Source organism: Lampris incognitus, chromosome 12 (assembly GCF_029633865.1).
Source record: "Lampris incognitus isolate fLamInc1 chromosome 12, fLamInc1.hap2, whole genome shotgun sequence".
Lineage (NCBI taxonomy): Eukaryota > Metazoa > Chordata > Actinopteri > Lampriformes > Lampridae > Lampris > Lampris incognitus.
This window is the reverse complement of record NC_079222.1, coordinates 31,959,435-31,968,363: the sequence shown is the minus strand read 5'-3', so window position 1 is coordinate 31,968,363 and position 8,929 is coordinate 31,959,435. Positions and strand designations below refer to the sequence as shown.

The following is an 8,929-nucleotide window of genomic DNA, read 5'->3' as shown; positions in this document are numbered from 1 at the left end:
CCCGTGTGGAGGTATGATTTGGTCATTAACTGGCTGAATTCATGGTTCCCACGTGTGACAATAGTAGATAAACTTGAGAAACACTGCTCCATTGAAATGGGTGAAACACTTTTCACTGCTGAAACAGGAGGTTAAGTGACAAATGTAGGTCAAACTGTTTAACGTTTAAAAAAGAAAAAGCTGCTCACAACTAGTGGTGGGAAAGAAACTGACTTAACATTTACCCATTTTCACCAACAGCCCCTCGAATTAACACACTTGCAACCACGACAAAATGGCGTTGCCTAACTGAGCACAAGGTAACGTTATGGCTGACGGGTTTCTTTCCCATCATGCATTGCCTCAAAAGCGTGGTCATGACTAATTGAATCATTTTGCATTACTAACTAATGCAGTCAAACTTAATATGCAGGTTTCATTGCACCCTCTTTAAAAAAAAAATTTAAAAAATTATGTAATGCTTTGGGCTTCTGGTCTTGACAAGACCGAGTCCACATGCATGCAATTTTCAGTGAATTAAACTTGGTCAGACTAGGCTGACCTGATCAGTTTGCTGCCCCAAGGGTCATAAATGACTTGTGCAGGTTTCAGTGGTGGCTGGCGCTAACTTTTTTTTTGGGGGGGGGCACAATTGTCCTTAACTCTTACTGTTGACATTAAGCGGGTGTACTGCACCCCCCAACAAATCTTTAGCACCAGCCTCCACTATGAATTTGTTATTCCAGGTTGTTTGCATCTTTATATGCAGGTATTTTACTGGACCTTTTTAATTTGGACTCAATGTGTGGACAGCTACACCTCCGGTCAGACTGACATGGGTGCTGCAGGTAATCAGGAGGACCCCACAAAAGGAGATGGGCATGGCGAGCACAGGAGACGGAGGTCCAAAGCAGCAGTTGTGTCCAGGGGCTGTTCCCCTGGATGCCAGCTGAGGGACAACTGCAGCAGCCAGTGTCCGCCAACGCAGATTGACTCGGGCTTGGGACGGCGGTTCAGCTGCCGCCCAGGAGGGCTGTGGGTGCCCTCTGGCAGATGGAGTCGGCGGGCGCGGCAAAGTGGCTCAGGAGGATTCACACCAGAGACAAGCTGTGCAGCAGGGGACGCACTGCTCCCTTTTGTTTACGCCCCCACAGATCCGACGTGGTCAGAGCCTGGGCAGCAGGGTTGAGGGAGTGACATTGCACAACGGAGGCAGATACTGGAGAGGAGCCTCGGGATTTAGACGGATTTGTGGGGGTGGTACCATCTTTATTGGAATTGTAATTATGAGTTTTGGATATTTTTTTTAACTCTGCTCCCGATTTTTAAAGAACCTGCTCCACTGATTGCTAAAGAACCTGACCCCTTCAGAGTCCTAGGCTTTAAGCCCTAGGTGGTGTTTGCTTTTACTTGGTTATCTACCTAAATTCAATTAGCTTTTAAAGTACAGCCCTGCTATTTGCCAGCTTGATCAGGATAGGACTGAGCCAGCCATGTCTTGTTAAGCAGAAGGCTGAGCCGCCTGTGGGCTTAAAGACAAGTTAATCATTGTATTTCTGAAGGATTGTGAGTTGGATAAGCTCAGTACCGGCAGTGGGGCCAATAGGGCTGTCTCCTGAGCTTGGAGCGCTCCTGTACTCCATCTCCCTTTGCTAGTGTATTTACCCAGGGTGGCTATCCAGGAGTTTAAAACGAGTATATCTTCTGAAATAATCCCTGATGTACAGCAACTCATGGTTATCTCCATAGACATGATGCTTTCCAGACATAAACATAGGCTCTGGGAGGCACTACAGGAGCCTGAGCCCACACCACCAGGCTCAAAAATGGCATCTTACCCCAAGCCTGTTGCCCACCTGAACCTGGCTACCCACTGTCTGTAAATGTTTATACTTGTGCGGTTTTTTAAACGTATCGGTTTGAAGTGGAGAGTACTGCTGGCATCGTGTGGCTGCCGCTTCTCTCCTTCATAGCCCCCTATCCATCCACCCCTGTATGTTTGTGCTATGTCTTTGTTTCACTGCCGTTCATTGTAAAGCGACTTGAATGTTACAAAAGCACTATGCAAGTTATTGCTTTGCTGTAAAACCCCTTGAGGCAAAATTGTGATATTGGGCTATACAAATAAAAAAAACTTGACTGTAGCCTTTGTCTTGTATGTCTTATGCAATTTTGTCTTGTATGCTTTGCATCCCTCATTTCGTTTTTGCACATTATTTTTAAAAACTTCAAATCAGGTCATTACCAGTCCGCATTACAGGATAATGAGCAAACAGTCAAGCCAGCTGATCCCAGGCCTTCAGACACTTTTGTTAAGGTAAGGGATATTCCCAATGATCTATTCACTGTTGGCACTTTGATGGGTGAGGACAGGATCCCTTGTAGGCATCCTGGCCTATTTACAATGCGCCTGCAAGTGTTTATATGCTGGTTTGATGTGACCCTCGCATTTGTCTTAATTGTACTGAGCTTCTTAAGCTCATCTGTAATGTGATGGATAACTAACTTGTTGGTGAGGACTCAGTCCATTGTAGGCAGGCTGGCATGCTCTTCGATTTAATTCATGTTTATAGGCTGTTTTGCTACTTGACCTATCTGTCTTATACTGTGAAACCATGTGTAGTGTGCCCTGCTTTGGTTGGCTGTATTGTAGCAAACCATTTTTTGTTTTGATCAACTAAGGGTGAATTCTTGGTTCACCTTATCCAAAGGATATGGAACTACAAGACAAAGCCAGGCTACATTACTCAGGCATGGAAAAAAAAAAAAGCCTTAATGAAACACTCCCAATTTATTTTGACCCAAGTGCATACCTAACAAGATGGCACCCCTGTTGCAACATGGAATGTAGATGTATCTTCACGTTCCTTATAGATGGGCTTACGTAAAGCAAGTAGGTCCACATGTTTGCAGGTATAAATGTTTCTTTGCAAGAAGCATCAGTCAGCCCTTTCAGATGCTCCCCAAAAGCCATGGTATAGCTTGTACACTGCTTGCATATGTGGGTATACCTCATTAAATGGTCAAACCCTATTCTCAACAGCAGGGAAAGTGTTATAGGAGCCAAGTAACCCAGTTATTCAAATAACTTTTATTTGGATGGTACAAGACTTTTAATGCTAGGCAATTGTCACTAGAGCTAAACGGCAAAGAACGGAACATATAACTGTCTGTGCACAATGTCCGGTGGGGTAGGTGCCTACATTCAAATGCATGCATTTAAATTGGGCACTTCCCCACTGGACTGTGTACAGTAAGACAGTCACATTCTTTGCCATTTAGCTCTAGTGAGGCTGATTGCAGGAGTGTCAAAAGCTAAAATATTGTACAAACACTAGGTCTCAGCTGCTTTCAAAGCGGGCTGCGCCAGAAATTGGTCCCGCCCAAGGATCGGAAGGTTTAACTCAATGGACTACAGAAGAGAAACGTTGCACAGACACCGGTGGCTTTGGGAAAAGACGACAAACTAAGTCCTATCTTTCCTTGCTTTGCCACAGATTGCTAATTGAAGCTAGCCAACAAGTACCTGGACTGGTCCTGAGCGCACACTCGTAACAAATGCTGTTGACCATAACACTGGTTGGTAGCTTGCATCCAACTGAAGTGCCATCATGTATGGACTGACAATCAAACTACAGAATGGTTAATGGACTTACAAAAAAAAGGGGACAGAAAAGCAACTGGGTATTCACCCAGGGATGAGTGTATGAAAATTGAGTTCCAGTTTAAAGTTGGAAACAAGAGAATATACTGGTCCCAGTCTGTAATATTGCATTTAAATTTGACAAAAGGGATCCAGTCTATTAGAATCCCCAGTTCTAACTTGCACTACAGGTTAAGGGTTCATTTTGACAATTTGTAAGGGGTGTGACAACTTTAGATTTAATCAGATCGACTTATAAAGGCAACATCTATGGCATGTCTTGGGAGAAAGCTTCCCCCCCCCCCCCATTGCTCTCCCTTAGGTTTCTTTTTAAGGCAGTTGCTTATCTGATGCAAGGGTCTACAGACAGGATGTCATGTTGCTGTAAAGCCCACTGAGGTAGATTTCTGATTAGGCTATACAAACAAAATTAACTGTTTTGGGTGAAGGGTTCACTGGTTGGTGATGCCTAGAATTACAATGGGGAGCTTGTGCTGACTTCACCCTCATTAAATTTGAAGCACAGCCATCCTCCATTTTCTTTTTTTAAGGTAATTATCCTACCTATGCCACCGTCCTTGTGAATGTATTAAGCAATGGTTGTACTTGAAGTGGTGCATTAAATGTCTTGTAGATGAGAAGTGATCTTTCGCAGACTTCTGTTTTCATGCTGGCCACTAGAGATCTTATGCTCGTCACGCAATGTGGGGTAGCGGGGGGGGGGTACTTAAGCAGTGAGTGATGCACTGTTGCTAGCGAGATCCACCTTGTTCACAAAATCCTACATTCCGTTCTGCCTAAGCAGGCGTTTAAATGCCTGTCTCCATTTGGAGGCAATCCTTGCGTTTAGTTCTTTGTCTGTAAGGTCCTTTTTATATTGAGCCCTAACATGCTTTAATCTTGGTCCACCAGTACATCACGTTTGATATACTTTGTGTGATAAAGTGGTGACTTATGCCACTTGAATGCTCTTTGCAGCAGTGTTGAAATTACAGTGCAATGTCTCAGGCCATTAAAATTCTAAAAATTGGATGGTGGCAAATGTAACACATTGAAGTGGCTGGCTATGGGCCTAAAAATAACATGGCACATATGGCACTATTGTGATTTAAAAAAGAAAATAAATGCAGCTTCAGAATATAATACTTTATATTGGCCATCTCATACATTTTTTTTCACATCTAGATTTATACACAAAGCCCCTACATATGCATTTCATAAAACATGGCGCCTGACCTCAAAATCCAAAATTTTGGTAAAGGAAACTATCAATCTGAGATGAACTCAAGCATTGCTTTACTAACGCCATCAGCTTCGTCAATTGTGTTCACTGCATTTTCTATTTTTTTTAACTGCTTTAGAAGCATGAGGATTGCGATTGACTATTAATGGCCCATCCCCAACCGACTTAGTTTTTGCTTCCTTTTACAGTGACAGTTGTAATTGGAACTCTGCTTTTCCAGGCCTGCAATCTGGAGTGTTGCTTTCTCCAATTAACTGATCCAAGGTAAGTGTATACAATGTTTCTTTTAACTTGAAGCTGTAGCTCTTCAATATAGGACTCCATTCTAGATGACTGAGCTGTACAGTACAACAAAGACTGGATGTAATTGGTTTTGGCATTCCCCAGTGGTGACTTTGCACACACCAGGATGCACATGAGATAGTTCTTCAGTTTGAGATTCCACTTCAGCAGGGGAGTGAGCTAGGCACTACAATGAAGACTTTACCATTCACTCTAAACAAGTTCTCTGATAATGTCTAGGGTTGCCACAGGGTGTAGCATGCACTGACTCTTCCTCACTCAATATATGGAACGGAAGGAAAAGCAACATGTCCGTCATTTAATTTTCCCTTTTTTAAGGTGATTATCCTAGCTTTGCCACTGTTCATGTGACTATCAAGTAAGCCATGGTCATTACTTGAGTTCAGTGATGTCCGTGAAATTACCGTGCAGTAAAACATGCTAATCATTAGCCAAATTCCATGTTTTTGTGCATTTTCATGGCTGCAGATGACAAAAGAATCTGATGCCACATCTTGGTTTTCAAACGTTCCAGTTTGTAACTGAAGACAGATGTACTGTGGCTCTTATCTTGCAATGGCATCTGACACAAACGGGAAGTTGTACACAACTGAGGAACTCACATTCTGCCCTTAGGAGTGCTTCTACCATTTCAGTGTTATTCTCCCCATCTTGTGGCAAGGAGGGAAAATGCGTTTCACCATTGCAAACTGTTCTTTCTTGGCTGTACAAATAAGCAACTTGAAACAAAAGTGGACAAGAAATACAATAGAGAAACTAGGTCCTAGGGTTAGCAGATTGAATGTTAAAATATTCATCTTATAAACATTGCAACACACTGGGGTAGCATGCTGCTGACTTTTTTTTTCTTACAAAACTAGACGGTAGCATATTTACATAAGGTACTCATAATGGGGCTTTTTTTTGTTGTTTTTTTTGTCCTTTTCATTGGTACATGCGACATTCACTTTCTCCAGCAGCAGCTCATCTGATGTATTTGTCTACAGGAGGTAAGGATGCAGGTGACTTGTAATACTGGTCTGCAGGACAGTGTGCATGATAAGTTTCAGAACTAGTGCTGGCTCACATTTTAGACTTGGAACTTCCCGAGAAGCAAACAAGACTTTCTGTCGGGTCCATTGCCCTTAAGAAATTATGGGGTGGCTCCTTACTACATTTGACCTGAGGTGAGTTGTTTACATATCTCTGGCACTTTGCGTGTTAACCTTGTCCACCCTCAGGAGAATCTTCATGAAGCTACCAGCCTGGTATGATGGCTCAAATGATTTTCATCTCTGCATAGCCTTTGCTGAGCCCATCTGTCACCAGGCTGGAAAAGGGAGTATCGTTGGCCTGATGACTGTCTTTTCACCATGATTAGTTGCAGGGGGTACTGAGGCAATGAGTGATGCACTGTCGCTAGCGATCTCCTTTTTTCACTAGATCCTGCATTTGATTTTCTTTTTGCCTAAGTGACGTTCAATGTCTCAACCTTCCTCTGGAGGCGTTCCTGTTAGTAATCCCTATGCCCGTTGTCAGTTACTCTATTGAAGAGCCCTGACATGCTTTCATGTACATTTGATGCAGTGTATGGAAAGTGGCGACTTCTACCAGTTATATGCCCTTTTCCAAGACCTGAAATCAGAAGGGTATTGCCTACTCCAATTAACTTACCCAAAGTAAGTGTATACAATTTTCCTTTAACTTAAAGCGGTAGCTCTTTAAATATAGGATTCCATTTTAGTAGAGGGATCTGCACAGTACAACAAAGACTTGGTCTAATTGGTTTTGGTGTTCCCTAGGAGTCACTTTGCTCACCTCAGGATGCACATTATCAATGTACAGCACCATACCACACTTTTCCTTGCTCCCTGGGCTGTTTTGAGGGATGATGGACAAAAGGAGCTCCTCTCTCAGCCAGGATGTCATGTCAAACGGACCAGCAGTGCCTCCAAATGTTGTACCCTTTAAAAATATAAACTGCAGAGCAAGAAAAGCAACCAGCCGATCTTACCATTTTCCCTTGAGAGCACAACACTGACTTTGAGTTGAAGGAATCAAAGAATGGAACACCAGCAAGCTTGCAAAATTTGGAACACAAGGTGTTTCCAGTGGCACTTCAATCCTCCAGCAGGTTCTCACCATGGAGGGAAGCTGGGAGCAGCTAATTCGCTCTTGAGAAATTCTGAACACCATAGTGAACTTGTGGAGAAATCTCTCTATACCCTGCTGTGTGAAGCTGACACCATAAAATGGCAGGCCCACTTCAAGGCCTCTTCAGACCTCCATGATTTAAACCTTAAGGCCAACTACTTAATCAGGCCCAAGCTACCGCCAGTGTATTCAGCAAGGATCACCAGTACGCTAACCACAAGTGGAGGCATGGCCAGTACCTCAGATATTTTCTGGAAACACTGGTGCCAAGAATACCTCACGCCACTAAGAACATCAACTATGTCCACACCTGGAAGAAACTGACATGGTGCTGATTTTTGGATGACACGTCACCCAGAAATTCATGACCACTTGGAAGGATTGTGGAGACGTTTCTTGAAAAAGGCCTTGTTTTTTCAAGTGGAAGTTCAGACAAGAACATTAACTCTTGTCACCCAGTAACAAAGCTGTCAGAAGTTTGATAATAATCTCTACTAAAGTCACGTTCACATTTGTGAAGTGAAGGCATTTTAGAGTTGAACTTTTAACTGTTAGCATTTAGGCTCCTGTAAAGTTAAATTCGGTAATTGTTTCAAGGACTAACAATTAGGGGCTGGTAATGTAGGAGCCTAAATGCAGTTGATATAAATACTTGACAGGCATGCAATGATTTACAGGTAATATTTAGAATGATGCAATAAGTTGTTTGATACCTTGCACTTAAAAGGTGTGATAATTTAAAATGTAAGATCTCATTTGTTGCATTAGGGATAGGTGACTAATTGTTAACATCTGTTAATTGTGTAACTCCATTGCACATTGGCATCTGCCTGAGGTTTTTTTTCTCCCTCAGAGGTTTTTCTTTAGCCGTTGTGAAGGGTCTAAAAATAGGATGTGTAGCTATAAAGCCCATTAGGCAAACTTGATATTGCGCTGTATAAACAAGCAAAATTGACTTGATTTTCCTAGTAACTATGCACCTTTTTAATTCTGTTCTGATTTTGGTGGTGAGAGCTGGAGAACAGTCATGGGTAGAGTTACACAAAGTGGAGCCAGTTTGTAACCTTGGTCAACTTTTTGCACTAATGGACAATCGTTCTGTAATGTGCCCAAGTAAACAGTTAAACATCCACAGGACCATTGGTTTCCTGATGTGGATACAGGCAAGTCGTTGGCATGTCAAGCTAAGGCTTCATTCTTTGGAAACCTATTAGACAAAAAAGGCTCTCCACAGATTAATTGAATCTGGAACAGCCTGACTTGAAATGGACTACCAAGAAGGAAACTGTGGACATCACGGTTTTGGGAAAAGATGAGAAGTCATATTTCCTTGCTTTGCCACAGATGGCTAATTGAAGCTAGCCAACAAGTTCCTGGACTGTGATCCTGAGTGCAAGTACTCATGTCATATGGTGTTGAATACATGACAGTTGGCTTGCATCCAAGTGAAGTGCTATCAACATGTATGGACTGACTTTTTAAAATATCTTTATTTATAAAGTTTTCAATTAACAGGGATAGACGAGACAGATCACAAAACCAGTAACCCCCCCATCCTTAAGCAAATCAAAGGGACAAGGACGACACAAGCAACCATAACAGAACTGCTCTTAAGATACAAAAAAAAT

The 8,929-nt window shown here is 42.5% G+C and overlaps 1 long non-coding RNA gene across 1 annotated transcript; it reads left to right on the top strand.

Annotated features, from left to right (window-relative positions):
* The first annotated feature begins 2,239 nt into the window (after positions 1-2,239).
* Positions 2,240-6,258, top strand: LOC130121534 (uncharacterized). Its single transcript, XR_008811081.1, has 3 exons — positions 2,240-2,296; positions 5,054-5,129; positions 6,242-6,258. It is a non-coding gene; the product is annotated as an uncharacterized LOC130121534 (long non-coding RNA).
* Positions 6,259-8,929: the final 2,671 nt, after the last annotated feature.